This window comes from Festucalex cinctus, chromosome 16 (genome assembly GCF_051991245.1).
Source record: "Festucalex cinctus isolate MCC-2025b chromosome 16, RoL_Fcin_1.0, whole genome shotgun sequence".
Lineage (NCBI taxonomy): Eukaryota > Metazoa > Chordata > Actinopteri > Syngnathiformes > Syngnathidae > Festucalex > Festucalex cinctus.
In genome coordinates, this window is record NC_135426.1 from 6704172 (window position 1) to 6721145 (window position 16974).

Genomic DNA, 16974 nt, shown 5'->3' on the forward strand with positions numbered 1-16974 from the left:
TTTGACTGCATTTCAGGAAGTTCTCGGAGCTAAAGGGCAGGATTGGTGTTTGGCAGCCGCCACGCCGACCGGGATATTGTTCCCCAAACAGGAGAGGCGGCGAGCTTTGAATGGCACCCAAGTACTGAAGGATGGCTTTCTATTTACTCGACTTTATCTCGGAAAAACACAATCGTGAAGCCTCCACTAGAGACATAGACCTCCACTAAAACATTTGTCATTGTGAAACAGAGTGAACAGCCACCATGACGGTGGAACTCACTAGTGATAGACATATGTTTTTTTCAAGGCCGATACCGAGACAGATTATTAGTAGTCAAGGAGGCCGATAACTGATATTTCAAGCCGATTTTCATTTGCAGTAAAATATAAAAAAATATATATTTTTTTTTCTTTTAAACTATATTGACATACTTGTTTAAAAACAAAAATAACAAAAATTGCAGAGCTTCCAGGGTCATTAGCATGCATTATGCTAAATTAAAAACAAATAATAAAAAAATAACAAGCAAGTAAATAGATCCCTAAAGATTTCTACTGTAAATTAAGTTATCTAAAATTTCAAAAAAATTTCTTGATTTATTTTTTTTAAATAAAAACTTTAGGGAGTTCCTATTGTTCATAAAGTTGAAATTTAAATAGATCCATAAATGAAAAGTTCCCTGCTTCTCACTGAGTGACAATTGCATGCAAATATAGCTAATTTGGGGTTTTTGTTTGGGCTCGTAAAACGTTTCAAAAGATCTTTGCAGTGAAAAATTGTCTGACTATGTTCCAAATGTGTTTACGACATGTAAAAACTGTAAACATCTTACGATGCCTGATGAAAAACCCAAATTTGCGACGTTTGCAGGTATTCACTGCTCAGTGAGATACCAGCTTTATCGGCCTTCAGATTAAAAAAAATGGCCGATGCCGATATTTGTCAAAATGCCAAATAACGGCACCGATAATCGACCCGGCCGATAATCGGTCTATCCCTAGAACTCACCTAGATGAAATCAAGAAATGTCATTTTATTTTTCTGAACTTGTTCATCTCTAAATGTACAAATATTACTACTTTTACTACTCTTTTGGACTAAATCTGACCAGTTTGGGCATTTGATAGCAAAAAAAAAATAAAATAAAAACAAAATAAAAAATAAAGTAAAATAAATAAATAAAAATATAATAATAATAAAAATAAAAAATGACTGAAATTTAGTGACTTCTAAAAAATGCAAATCATCAAGATGAAAATCTTCAAAAACATATTTTTTCATATTTGGTCTGTCTCAAGAAGGAAATTGGTGGCAGCGGTAGGAATCTTGAAACATTTAAACTCTTTGTGCCATAATTATTATTATTTTTTTTTAATTAATGGGACAGTGGTGACTAAGCCCACTGTATGTTCACCCTCTGCTCACCATGCATACCACCACCCGCACTCTCCATTCCAACAATCTGCATTACCTTTGGTCAATCTTGTCAATTTCCCACGTGACAGAACCACAACCCAGCTGACTGATCAAATCTCATGACGAATGCTCTAATGTAGATAATTGCCACACCCAGCTTTTAATAATCCAGAAGACAAAACTCAATTTCACGACTTAACACATTTTCAACGATTCGATTTTTAAAATGACGATTAATCAAATTAATTAGATTTATTGCCCATCCCTAACATGGAGTCATTTCAGTAATTAACCTCAGACAGGTTAGCAGTTCATTTTCAGTTCACAAGCTCTGTCGTTCCGAATGATCTTGACATTTATCGTTACAAGGCAAAATTGAGTGTACGGAAACTGATGAGTATGTAAGGGTTTAAAAAAAAAAAAAAAGATTCCCATTGCTTCTTGGGTTGACTCTGGCCTTTTGTCCTCTCACCCTCAGCTTCACCCAGGTCAACACTTGGCATTATAAGAGACTCATATTGACTGTCAGACCACACCGACTGAATAAAATCTAATCTTTAACCCGTCAAACTCATTTCAGGTTATAAGGGTCCTTGGGTTCAGGGCGACGGTAGGCAAGTTTATGAGGCAAGGGGAGCCGATACTTGGCATATTTATTTCTTCCTCTTTCTTTCCTTTTCTTTTCTTTCTAGACTTTTTGTGCCGTGAACGGTCTAGAAAACATTTTGACGAGATTTGATGAAGATCATATTGTTGCACGGAGAAGTTGCACGAAGAAGCCTCTGAAAGAGTTGCAGCGTGTGTGTGCATGCGCGGTTGGCCGTCGGGCCTGCGGGGTCCTCTCCTCTTCACCGCTGGATCAATACGCGGCTTCAGCTTCGCCATCAGGACCGCCAGAGGAGAGTTCAGCTCGATAAAGCGGAGATTTTTTTTTCTTTTTTTTTGCCGACATTCTCAACTGTTTAACATCCCCAGAGCAGCTTTCATCCACATTCGAGTCCACGCGGTAAATAAATACACAAACTCGACTCCTTGAGCATAGCCAACGTAATTCGACTAACGTGTATTTATGTGATAGAAAACAACAGTTTGGTGTTTTCTTCTCGCTGTAAATCATTTCTCAATTAACACTCTCAATCTCCCGAGGTGCTCTGCATGTTGATACAGTTGATACAGCAAGCATGAAATATTGATCCCGTGTATGTTCAGCCAAGGTTTATTTTTCCCACATAAGTACTTGTACGCTGACTGCATTGGAAGCTTGATTAGAGTTTCCGTAGCACTTCTTATCTTTTAAAGCCGGCTCTTTATAACGCTGCACAACAACAGGAAACGTTGCTAGCGGATGCTAATGATCATTTCCCCCCCTCAACCATCTCGCCGTCTGAGAGAAAAATGGCTTTTCTTGCCGTTTCACAGCTCATCTAGTCGATACACGATTTCGTTTTACTCCTGGTGACGTGCAAAGCTAATTAATCCCCCCCGCACTAAAAGTCTGTTGGCATCGCAAAGTGGAATGTCAAAGGCAGAAGTGATGGGGCGCTTAAACAAATTCATTTGCCATCACCCTAACGATGTGATATGTAATGTAACAACAGCAGCAGCGCCTCTCAAAGGAAAGCTCCCAGCCAGCAGTTCTTCGACATGACGCGATCCAAAGTGCAATTTCACACTCGGAACAAAGGCAAACGCCCAGCGACTATCTTTGGATTTGAGCTTGCTATGCAACACTTCTGGCCACTCATTGTCACCAGGCATGAAAAGTGGATTTTGAATGAAAATGTTGAATTGTCAGCAGAAGCGCCTGCCTGCCTTTCAACGACGCGATCTCGATGTGCTTGAAAATGAGTCGACATGTAGCCTGTGATAAGCATCGGTGCTAACTATGCATGAAAATGAGCCGCGGTCTCTCATTTCCATCCCCTCCCTAATTGAGGATCACACTTGCGCATGCCGTCATGATGGACATTAAGCACAGTTTTAGAGTAAAGCGCAGGCCCAGGCAAAGTGCTTGCTTCATTACTGCTGGCATTTAGCCGCCGTCGCCTTGCACCTTATCCAAGACAAATGCCACCGCGGGCCACGCCGCGCCCTCCTATTATATGATGACATCTGCGGAAAGGTTAATACACTTCTTAAGCACAGTAGATGCTCAGCTACTCTCAACCACTCTGCCGTTCTCTCACTATCATTGCTTGTGTACCGCTGGCGTTATTAACTCGTTCACTCGCCGCCATTTTTCACTGAAGCATCCCCCTTCGCTCCCGGCTGTTTTACTGGATTTTGACTGATTTTTGCAAGGCGCACACAATATTGTTCTATTGCTGTAAAAATATGGAATCTAGCAAAAGAAAGATTAGTCGCTTCTTTCATCAGGGAAAAAAAATATATTTGTTTCCATTTTGCAGCAATTAGCATTAGAATAGAGCTAAATTTTAATCACAAATCTTTTTAAAACAGTGGGGAAATAGCTTTTATAAACATGGCCCTGGGTGATCTCTTATACTCTGCTGATACCTTGCTGGCCGTGTTTTTGGAATAACTACCATTGCTTCAACCATTCTCTTCAGTTCAGAGGCTCCATCAAAGACTTATGTATGCGCTAGCATAAAAAAATAATTAAAAAAAACATACAAAACGGTACATACGTCTTTGGGAGCATGGTAATGTTTAAAATAGAACGTATTTTTACGTTTTTGGGAACAAATGGGTTACATCATGTCATGCCTGCAAACGTGTGCTTATCATGCCACGAGACGTGCCGTTTCATTCCGAGCCAAGATGCTGTCCACTTGATGAATGCAAGTCATTGTTCCGCTCCTACGCTTTCAAGCTAAAAGCACCACTGCAACATTAGCTAGTCGCTGATTCTGATTTTGCCTGCAAACATAGTACTCTGTATCCCCAACCCCCAAGCTTATTTTGTTGGAAATGGAAATAAAAGGTGCCTGCTCAGGCAGAAAATGACACCATGAGAGCCGCAAGTCAAACAATTTATGGGTCGTTCCAGAATTGCAGGGCAATTTAGGCACCAACATTTTTGAAAAACAAAACATTTCATAACACCATATTTTCAGGCAAAAACACACAATAAACCATGAGGATTTGATTTGTCCAGCTCAACCATCAACAGTGCACTATATATATATATATATATATATATATATATATATATATATATATATATATATATATATATATATATATATATATATATATATATTGGGGTTTATGAACAAAATCATACGAAAAAACATTTGACTTACTTTAATCAAGACAGCGGGATAAAAAAAATTGAGGGTGTTGAAGAGCTATTATGTAGCAGAACAGAAAATGTCCTTCAGTTTTGGATTGACTCATGCTCATGAGTTTTTATTTGTATTTTTATGCCATTCATTTACAAATTATGACAAGTACTTGAGCTCAAGTAACTTAAAAAAAAAAAAAAAAAAAAATCAGTGATCTGCAATGTGAATGCATTTTCTACTAAATTCTCACATCGACAAAAATTCCATCACCTCGCGTTCATGATGCAATACCAATTACCGACTGTTGCCGTTTAAACCGAGCAAGGAAATGTACAGAACAAAGGGTGAAAAAAATCCGAACGAAGTGTGTGTGTGTGTGGGGGGGGAGCAGCACACTCGAAAGTGACAGTCTGTGTGGGTGTGGTGGGAATAAACATCTTTGTTCAACCTCAATGATGCAGACATTTGAAGCAAAGCGCTGAATGTGAGCGGCGCTAGAATTACACTTCCATAAAATTTTCTTTTTGTCTTGAACCAACTTATTCCATAACTCACAAGTAAATGATGTCGGCATTTTCTATTTTTACCAAATGAAAACGGATAAGCAAATTCCTTTTACAGAACACTTATAGAGTAGTTCTTACTTGGTCCTTATTAACTCATTCACTCACAGCAGCCATTTTCACTGAAGCGTCCCCCTTTGTGCCCAGCTGTTTTACTGGATTTTGACTGACGTCCCACAGAATATTGTCTTTTATTGCTATAAAAAACTGGAACCACCAAAGGAAAGGTTAGTCTCTTCTTTCACTGTGAAAAAAGTAAATTTGTATTTGTTTCCCTTTACAGCAATTAGCATTAGAATATAGCTAAGTTTCATCATTATTCACAAACCTGTTGAAAACACTGTCAAAAAGAGCTTGTTGCAACATGGTACTGGCTGATCTCTTATACTCTTCTGCCATCTACTGGCCGTTTTTTGTATTAACTAACATTGCTTTAAGCCACCTCTTCATGTCAGAAGCTGCATCGAAGCCTTCTGTTTGCTCTCGCATTCAAAAAACAAACAAAAAACAAACAAAAAAAACGTATAAATGTTTTTGGAGTGAAGGAAAAAGTATTACAAATGTATTTACACGTTTTTGGGTTTGAATAAGTTAAAACACGACAAGTGTGATCTCCAATTAAACTAAACCCTGCAGGAATTCTGATAAGATAAAAGACAATCCACGTTCTTCTTGGTGAACTAATTAATACAAAATCTGCCCTTATGCAAGACAATGACATAAATTGTAAGACCACCCAATGAGTTATATTTCCCAGTAGTTTTGAAGTTATCAGTGACCTTTTTTTTTTTTTTTTTTTCTTTATGGCATGAAATGTCAAATGCAAATTTTTTCAAACCGGCTTGTACAATGTAAAAAAGAAAAACACTGCAGCCCTGCTGTTAGATTTGTTTTACATGTATTAAAAGCCGCATTGGTGTAAGTAAATGTCGTGCGCTTATAAGTGTATCACGAAATGATAGATGGTCGCATTCTTTGTACACTTGCTGGCTCGCTGTCACTTGAAATTTAGTGGAACAACGTATCACAAGCTTCCCCAGGGATACTTTTAAGCACAAGACTGAGCTGCCCCTTTTATTTTCCTCCTCCTTCAGGAGTTGCAGAAAATAGAAGGATTCAAGGTAAACATTTACTGTATGTAGGTTGGAGATTAAACGAGGGCTTTATCCCGTCTCCTGCCTGAAGGTGCGGCGGCCTCTAGAGATGGTTGTGACTCCAAACTGTGAGCATCTTTTTTTTTCATTTCACCCTCACTTAGCACAGCTATCAAAGAAGCGGTCAATTGCCTACACTGCAAAAACCGAAATCTTAACTAAGATATCATTTCCTCAATTTAACCTCAATTTGCTTATTTTGCCTCGACAAGTTTACTTAAAATGAAATTGTCAGACAATATCATTGTGCTTATTTTTTATATACTTTTTACTTAATTATCTTATTTGATCAAGTAGTCTTAGCCTTGAGTGTTATCATCCAGTTTTAAGTACCGTAAGGCTTAAAACAAGAGTTTTCCACATTTTAAGATGACAACTAACTAACATCAAAGGCCCTGAAATGGGGTTTCGTAAAAAGATGAATTTTCTTATTTTAGGATTTTGTATAATCTAGAAATAAGATAAATGGAAACATTACAAGTATGAAAGCAATCAGAGGAAAAAAGTGCAAGTTTGTGGCTTCGTTATATTTACTAAGCTCATTTTTCATCTTTACAATATTCCCATATCCAAATTCAGTGGTCTAGTGGTAGGTGGAGGTTGTGGGTTCAATCCCGGCATAGGTCATACTGAAGACGATTAAAAATTTAATCTGTAACTTCCCTGCTTGACACTCCGGCAGAGTTATCCAAGAGTAAACAAGTACATATGTATTTTAAGAAAATTTTTCTATTTATTACAGCTTGAAAAAAGTCAATATAATTTGTTTTTTTTTGTATAAAAATACTATTTTCAAAATGTGGTTGATATGGGAATAATATTTGTTTTAATTTTTCTAAATCTTACAGGTAAATTTAAGTAAAATTTTCTTCTTCTCTTGGCAGATAATTTTACTGATTTGAAGTAATAATTTTCTTGTTTTAAAATATTTTTTTTCCTTAATTTTTTCATTTGTCATTTTTGCCCTTAACATTCACTGCCAGTCATTTTAGAAAATTTCAATGTTTTCAATACCCATGTGATATTCCGTTCAATAATTATATATAAACCGAATCTACCAAATGACAGAATAGACTCCCTACATTTTGTCCCGTCCCGTTCTTTTATAATTGACAGTAGAAAAATGTAGGTTTGCCAAAATACAGCCATTTCTCCTATGGACTCTGAAACTTGGTTTATTTTGTATAAAATGGGACAATGATGTCATCTACTGGTGGTTGGGCATCAGTAAAGTTGTTTCCAAGTTGACATTTACTGTGGAACATAGTCAGATTAGCCCCCATTTATCCCCGCTCTAAAAAATACAATTGACAAATATACTTGTCAAAGACAGTGAATGAGTTAAAAAGGGGCTGATTAATGTTACTTGCAGTTAGGTTTAGCGTGTTTGTGTCAGCAGGTCTGGGAAAACAATCCAAAACATGAACAAACCCGCTCTTTATTTGCCTCTAAATAAGTTATCTGCTCTGATTTAGCTGAGAGATTCCCCTTAATGAAACAGACAGTCTCGGGGACAAAACGCGTCTTCTGTTTGTGGCAGCTCATATAAATGCCGGCAATGAGTTTGCAGTTTTCCCATTGCCCCCTTCAGACCCTTTCATAATCTCCGCTCTGCATTGGAAAGACGCTCCGTCTAATGAAGGCCCCGCCAAGCTGAATCTTTTCTTGCCATCGCGCTCTCCTTAATCAATTTACAGGTCGCGGAGGTGGCGGCTCGGCGAGATGATGATTGTTCTAGCGAGGCGGGCGTGCTCGTCTCTCGCTTGTCTAACCTCGCTAACGCCTCCAGAGCGGGCGGCCAGATTGAACGATAAAGTCGTCTCGGGCCAACCCGTCCTGATTTAGAGCCCCTGGAGAAATTGATACTTATTTTTCTCCTCGCCCATGTTCACTGGAGTGCGACATCATCAACCACCTCTCTCTTCTCATCGTGTTTTTTTTTTTTTCGTCACCCTCCCGGTTTGAAGATTTAACGGCTGCGGGTTCGAAGGGTCGCCGTGCGGGGCTCTCTCAATGTCACTGATCATCAAGCGGCTGCCTCAGAAGTCTGGAATTCTATTTGGCTGCCGTAAAATACCGCAGTCGTGGTCCACGCATGAGTCACAGCCAGAGCTGAAAATCAGACTAGAAAAGATGTGCAAGGTGGCTTCTCGGAAGGCTTTGAGCAATTTCTCTTCTCTTGGTTCCATAAGACGTTATTTGGTGCCCATGACTACCACCATTCAAGCACAGGAAATAGCCAAATACTTGAGTTCATCTATCACAAATCGTAGCAATTGAATGTAGTGGTTTAAAAGGTGCATTGGTTTTATACATGTGTGAACATGCTGCAAAACTTTTTGTACAGAAGAAAAAAATAAAATAAAATCCCGATGAATCCATGCACTGACGTCCACACTCCCTTTGGGTTATGTTCCGGTGTGAAGCCGGGTTGGTGTGCATGTGTAATGCGGTGGAAAGGACACAGCTTGGCCTTGTACACGGAGACTTCGTAGCAGGCTGACTTGTGCTCGGAGTCAGGAAATCAGTAGAAATGATCACTTTGAGATTCTCCGACTTGAATTCTCAAATGTATCTGTCTGTTCCAAAGGTTCAAATTGCAATTTCCATATACGTTATCTATTCTTTGGTACGTGATTTTTTTGGGGGGAGGATGGCACGCGTGAAGGTGAACTTGTACTTGCAGGATTTGATTCATATCAAGTCATGCTTTGTGACCCTTGACTCTTGCTTTGGATTATCTTTTGTTCATCTCGGTCGTGCTTCCGTATGAGATCCTGCAGGCTCGCTGAGCAGCTTTGTGTTTTGACAAGTACGAGGCTGGCAGCCTGGGAAAGACAGAAGGCGCACTTTTTATTTTGCAGTCAGCCCCATGTAGGAGTCTTTCAATTTCTGTTCTATTCTATAAATATTGCTCAAATAAGGAGCACTGTGAGCAGCGTGAAGGTATTTCTGAGTTTTTGTATTATCAGCAGACTGCAATACGTCAACGTTTGACTGACAAAACGTTCTCATGTTAGTTTGAAACGTGTGCTTAAAACTTTTTTTTAAAGTCTAATGCACATAATTGTGTGTGTGTGTGTACAGCCGTGTTTTATTATTCAGAGCTTCTCAACTGAAGTGATGCTCACATCTACAAAGAATGAATGTGGAAATCATCTTTGCAACACATGTAGTAGACTGATGGAGATCCCCACTCACCAGGCATAAACAAACGCTCTGGAAAGAAAAAAAAAAAGATTTTTTTTGTTGACGTGTTGAGAGTGCCAAGCAATTACAAACAACATTAAAAATGTAATGAACCCTATTTGCTTCGGGGCCAGGAGCGAAATAGACCGGGAGTGAAGGATGATGGGAGATGAACGGGGAGACGGAATGTGTTGCGATATAAATGGAGAGAGGCCTTGTACGGAAATTACGGAATATTGAATCAAACTTTGGAGAGGAACGTGAGGGATGGATGGATTGATTGAGTCTAGGAATGTCCTTTCACTCACATTGCATACCACAGTGAACGAGTTGAAATAGCAATTGAGTCCAAGGGAACTAATCAACCAATTAATTGACTAGCTTTGTAGTTCTCAAGACAAGACAGGTTAACAAGCTCTGTGAAGGGTTGGTTTAATACGTAAAGATGGACTGGATCTCAAGGTCTTGGCCTTGTCTTAGTCTTGTTACTCTCTAGTCTTGTTGTCTCTGTCTCGGTTGGTGTGGTTTGACTACCAACCCTACAATGTATTTAGCTTCACCCTTTTGGGTGCTGTACCACTCCAGCGGTTATCTCAAAATGGAAGGACGCCAAAATGCGGTAACCTTCATGAGTTATGACAAATCGTGTACAAGACTGAGTCAACCTGCGTTGCTTGGTTGGAATGAGGTTTTTAAAGCAGTTGCTCATTCTCCATATGCAGTGGCAGCTTGTTATAACAGAGGTACTATTAAAGGCCACTGAGGGAAATTGGATTTTTATGACCCCCTCATCAAACGTAATTAAAAGTAGCCTTCCAGAGATTGGCACCTTCAAGAGAACAAGGTAGGAGGAGGCTTTGTTGAGCAATCAAAAGAGGGTTTGTGACACTATCATCAGTTGTGTTTTTTTTTTTTTTTTTGAAACAGGATTTGTCTGTGTTTGATTTGTTCAAGTGTGACTGGGTGCGTTCCTGCTGGAATAAAAGGTATCTACCTCCCGTCAACACTTGGCAGCAACTTAACCATTTCCTTGACTACTAAGTAACTTTATGAGTTAGAATGTTTATTAGGAGGGCTGCTCGATTATGGGAAAAATAATAATCACGATTATTCAAATGATTATTTTTTGGTACAAAAGAAAGTGTTCAAACATTTAAAATGGGGCTACTCGATTATGAAGAACATATTCATCACGATTATATTGGTAATAATTGAAAACACGATTAGCATGATCATTTATTTTTTGATACAAAACAAGTAAATGTTAAAAAGTAAAAAATATGACAAATACAATTATTTGAAACACTATATGTCAGTTCCTTTTGAATAAAACCATCCATCCATTTTCTTAACCGCTTAGTCCTCACAAGGGTCACGGGGGTGCTGGAGCCTATCCCAGCTGACTTCGGGCAGTAGGCGGGGTACACCCTGCACTGGTTGCCAGCCAATCGCAGGGCACACGGAGACAAACAACCATCCACGCTCACAATCACACCTAGGGAGGAGACCGGAGTACCGGGGAAGACCCACGCGGACATGGGGAGAACATGCAAACTCCACCCAGGAAGGCCGAAGCCTGGGCTCGAACCTGCGTCCTCAGTACTGGGAGGCGGACGTGCTAACCACTCCTGCTAACCATGCCACCCGTGAATAAAACTAAATTTATAAAATTTATTTTGAAATAAAAAGTGCCAATGTATACAATTTAAACAACCCAAACAACTGAAAATTAGTGTTAATAATCTTTGTTACAATTATGCTGATTTCATAATTGTGGAGTGTAATAATTGAAATTATAATTGAATTTCCGTTAATTGCACAGCCCTATTTGTTAGTCAGCGTCATCAATGAACAAAACAAAAGATGTGTGAAGGATCCAGAAGACAGGATTTTTTTTTTCCACTCAGGTTTAATTTAGTCATGTGTCAGGCACGTAGGCAGGATGGCAGGCTAATGGACTGGGAAGGCATGAGCGTGCTTGGGGAATTGCTGCATTGTTATCTCCCGCAGACATTATCAGACCTTACAGAGAGCTGGCTCAACAACAGAGCCCCACATCGGGAACGGTTCTACAGCCAGAACTGATGTTCAACACGGCCTTTCTGAATAAAAGAGCACTGTCATCTGGTTACAATCTGCGTGCGATCTGATAAGCGGAAATTAGCATCACGTCTGGCCAAGCGGTAGGAACTACGAAGCTTGTATTCACACTTCATATTGATAGTCGAATCTTCGTTCACACCGTAGACATTTTTGTAGAAGGTTGTCAACATGATGATGCGATTGTGTCCATAGTTGAGCTCGCTACCTAACTAGCTGCACTTTGTGTAATTTTGGTTTAGCTAACATTCAAAGATCGGGACCAGCAAAACGGTGAGGATGAACTCCTCCTGGGTGCCTTTCCTCACAGGGTTCTTCTGTGCCCTGCAATGTTGTGGTTTGTGTGTGTGTGCGTGTGTCTGTGGGTATGATCATCGGGATATGGGGGGGTTCTTTTTATATGGATGTTTTAATTGTTCAGCACTTTGAGTTGCATTTGAATGTATGAAAGGTGCTATATAAAGTTTGATTGAGCAGAGCAAGAATCATAAATTAGTGCTGTCGAACGATGAAAACTTTTAATCTGATTAATTACACTTTTAAATTTTGATTAATCACGATTAATCAGCTAAATTACTCGCGTATTTGCGCAATATAAAATAAATACAAAATACCGTAATATTTTGACATTAACGCATTTTATTATCTGAATTTCATTTGCAAACATTGATTACATGCATGTACGCAATTGCATGCATGCGTGTATTGCTCAAAACGTAAAAGCATCATAACAATTGGGTGCAATTCAGCAATTAATTAAACGCAAATTACTTTTGTTTTATCTAAAGTCCCGTCGGGGTGTTTTTGAAAGCTAAATTTACCACCGAGCACACCAACTGGAGTCACCCCGCTCATTTTGGAACAACAGGCGTAGGAAAAGCCGTGCATTGACCTCATCACTGACCTGCGCAGCCTTCAATGTAACCATCCGCCGTTACGTTCAAGGCTCAAGTGCTGTCAAAAAAAAAATTGTGCGATTAATCTGTGTTAATATGTGATTAATTTAACTTTTTTCTGTGATTAATTAATCTATTAATGCTTTAACTTTGACAGCCCTATCATAAATACAAATACATACATGAAAGTGAAAACCTTTTGCCTTCCTTGGACATACAATATGTTTTGATGTGTGTCCTTTGCGTCCTGAAGTTTGTCTTTCCAAAGTCTCGTAGAGAGTTTCTCCCTGGTACTTCTCAGCCCAATTCTACGTGGCATCATCTTGACAACCTCTTCAAAAGAAAGCTGTGATGTAGCAGATTTTTAAAGAACTACAATTGGGGGTGGCATGGCTCAGTGGTAGAGTGGTCGTCTACCAAACTAGAGTTTTTGGGTTCTATCCCATGCTAATGTGACCGTCAAAGTATCCTTGAGCAAGATACTGAACCCCTAGTGGCTCCCGATGTGTCGTCATTAGTAGGTGAATGAGTAGTCGAATATAAAGCGCTTTGATGGCCTTGTAAAGTGGAAAAGCACTATAAAAATGAAGTACCATTTACCATTACAATATACAGTAGCTGTGAAACACGACATCACGGCCCATGCTTCTTTCGACGCTGCCCTCGGAGGATAACGTTTGTCCACCAGAGGCGCTGTGCAGCTCACGTGGACCTCTTGCAGAATGCCAAAGAGCTTCAAAGGCCCTGGCACCTTCTCGTGTTCTATTGTATCGTCCGCCTCAGCCAAGAAACATCCTGTTTTTTGGCATTCCGTGCCCACGAGACACGCCAGCGTTTCCATTCACAGCTTGCAGCATGCGAGGATTGTTCTCCAAAGCACCAGCGGCCAAATGCCAACCGGCCTGTTTGCCAGTATTAATAAAACGCATCCAGAAAGTTTTGAACCTGACTGAGAGCAAAAATGAACGGCCTCCTTACACATCATCTCCTGGATTTTCTTCTCTGCACCTTTTTAGACACACTTCAGTGCCGACAAATTGACCTACTTCATTTGCACCGATGATTTATTCATTCATTAGTAGTGGATGGAGCAGCATGAATTTTCAAGAGGTGATGCGAACACGTGCGCTCACTTGCCACAAAATTAGGCAGACTTGAATAACCCAATGGGATCCCGTTTGACTGCATTCATGTAGAACAGAAATGATTGAGGTCAGGGTATTAGTTGTCACCTTTGGGGGGTTTGCCGAGGATTTTTCTTTGACAGAATAGGCTTTTTATTATAATAAAATCTCCACCTCAGATGACCTCACCAGACAGGGGGAAGAAAGGTAGCAACACACTCAACAGCAAACTAAAACGCTTGCTTTTCCAATGCCTCAGCTGGCACTCAATTTGTGTTGGTGTTTGAAATATTGCACGTCTTAGCAATCAAGTGAGACTGTCTCTCTTGTCACACCTCATTTTGTGCAAATAATTCATCCTTCTGTCTCGGCAAAGGCGCTGCTTTGCGAGCGTGCTTGTGAATTTCCATTGTCCTTCTTCTCTGCTCACAATGACACTTTGACACCTCGCTAACGTCATTTCTTGCTTTCTGACCAAGTGTAGTAAATAAAACCCATTTGTACTGCGACTGAAAAGTCAGATGGAGTGAAAAATGCAAAACGTTAAGAAGCTATCATCTCTTCATGGGTTGAATCTGACCTCCGAAACGGCTTTCGACAGCCGTTGTTTTGGGGGGGGGGGGTTTTGACAGCAAAGCCGTTGTGGAATTGTCGACTCTCATTTTTATCAAAGCCATACAATCACTTTTTTTTCAGCTTCATTTTCCTTTACCGCTTGCATTCTATGTGCTGTAATGCATGGAAATGGCAGAAGAGCAGTGGCTCATGAATTACTTGCTTGCTAGCAGAAGGTTATTACAGAGAGATAAACAGAAAGATATAAAAAACAAAAAACATCTTCAAGCGATAAAGAAGATGGATGCCTCAGTGGGAGCCCGCGTCCGCCGGTGACTCCATCACCTTTCGGTGTCTCCCTCTTATTTCCCCTATCTCCATTTCGAATCTACTGTCCTTCCCCTCCCCAACTCCTTTCCTCTTCCTCTCTACTCACCTCTGGCACTGATGTTAATAAACTCAATGGAAGCCCTTGTTGCATCCCCCTCAATCATCAGCCAACTTAAAATAACACTGGAGGGAGCCGAGAGAACGGTGCTAGCGTGTCGTCGTTATTATTAATTGTCCAATGGATGAATATCCCATTACAGTCGGACTGAGGAATTGAGACGGAGCGGGGAGGGTGGGGGGTTATCTCGTGATTAATGCTAAGTTCGCGCAATGCATGATTAATTTTGAAGCGCGAGTGGGTGTTTAATCACGGTCACATGCGATATGATCAATTATAGGGGTGGAGACAAAGAGCCAGATGATTAGACTACCTTTCAGCGCGCTGAACATATGTCACCCGAGGTTTCGTCGGTTCACTTGAGGAACTTGAGGTGAAAATGAGGAATGAAATCACAGAGGCTGTATTAAGTGGTCGTCTAAAAAAAGGGGGTGGACTTAATACTTACTCGTTTCATTCTTAGCTATGAAAACTCACTGCTTCATGTTGTCGTACTGTTCATTTCCTTTATTATTGTGTATACAATTCATCCGAATGTTTTCCTTTTGGACTAACAGCCCTTCCTAATACAGCAGCCCCGTTTCCACCAGTTAGCTGCTTAAGCTAACTCTGCTGATTGACAGGACCGTCCAAATCCCAGAGTGCCCAATTCTGAAGTTTTTGCAGTCATAAGCGTCATGATAAATCCTTAAAAAGTTCAACTGAGATTCAAACAATTTCTCCAGCTGTCCATCACGTCCTGTCCAAAGCTTGTGGACCGTAAGCATGTAAACGGATGTTGCTTCTTGCTGTTGAGTTGTAGTGAGGGATTTGATTATCAGTGATTAATCGCCTTCATTCTGACAACTATTGAATACCTTCTGCATTACAGATTCAGTTTGTGAGTATTTTTTTTTTTTAAAAACACTCAATTCAATTTGTAATTTTTCATTCTTTAAAGTAAAAGAAACGAAAGGGGACAGAAAGAAGTAGAACTTATTTCTGCCCCTAATCAACACAATATTATTATTATTATTATTATTATTATTATTAGTATTAATAATAATAATAATAACACAAAATGAATGACAGTGAGCGGTCAAGATGCTTTCAGTTTAACAATACTAAAAAATAAAAATTCAACTGCATGTCCTTGTTCTATATATATACATTTTATACACACACACATACATATATATATATATATATATATATATATATATATATGTATATATATATGTATATATATATATATATATATATATATATATATATATATATATATATATATATATATGTATGACTTTTTTTTTTTTTTTAAATACAAATAGACTGAGAATATTTTGTTTTACAATCCAAATTGTTCCACAGACTGACTGACACCTTGAGTTGCAATACATCGTTCTTTTTGTTTTGTTCTGTATTCAGGGTTGGAAAAAAATGTCTGTTCCTCTTCATTTATTCTCACTTTCCCTTTTTATAAATCTGGTAAAATTTCATGATGGGCTTTATACATTATTTTAAGGAGGTTAAACTCCATCAATTCATTACATTTTAAAGTTTTTAGTTGTAGAAATAATGGATTTGTGTGGTCTCTGTATCCACAACCAAAAATGACACAGATAGCATGTTTCTGTACAAGAAAAATGGGTTCCGTATCGGTTTGGTAGCACACCCCCACACTTCAACTCAAATTGTTCATTTGTTCTGTGCTTTCATTTCATACAAATGAAACATCAAACTGCATGAATTGGAAGAGGCAACAATGGGGTACAACAATAGTAATAATCCCCAGTTCAATTCAACACATACAGTCAAACCTTGTTCCTCTCTTCCACCTGATTAACCTGCATTAAATGTAAGAATGTATGACTGAATCAATTAGTTCACATCTGCAGTCCTCATTATGTATTTTTTATTTATTTTTTTGCTGTTATTCAGGCGATGAGGACCCAGAAGTTGTTCCTGTACATGGAGGGAAGAAAAAAAAACACAAAAAAACGAACTCCACACACGAGGGTTCTTACATGGGTATGGAGAGACAGCTGCCTTATGGACTGCGCCACAGCGGTCCCAGACCACAAAGCACGGCCATCTGGTAAGTGAGGCAAGCGAACGCAAATAGGCAAACTTTCCAAGTGAGTTTCTCGCCTATTATAAGTCCTTCTTCTTCTTTGTGCTAACATTAAAGCACACATACTCTCTTTGGTGTCAGTGTTTCCACCGCTACTCATTTTTGAGGACTAAATCGCGACAAGACTTTTGACTCAATTTTCCAAATGTTACGTTCAATAAACCAGTGCTTTTATATATATATAA

At 39.3% G+C, this 16974-nt stretch overlaps 1 long non-coding RNA gene across 2 annotated transcripts in view; it reads left to right on the forward strand.

The window, feature by feature from the left end:
- The window catches only part of LOC144004144 (uncharacterized), a 36260-nt gene extending 19512 nt beyond the window's left edge, over window positions 1–16748 (forward strand). For both annotated transcript variants that reach the window (XR_013279215.1, XR_013279214.1), the window contains one exon: window positions 16597–16748. This is a non-coding gene — a long non-coding RNA (uncharacterized LOC144004144). The remainder of the gene's footprint in view (window positions 1–16596) is intronic.
- Window positions 16749–16974: the final 226 nt, after the last annotated feature.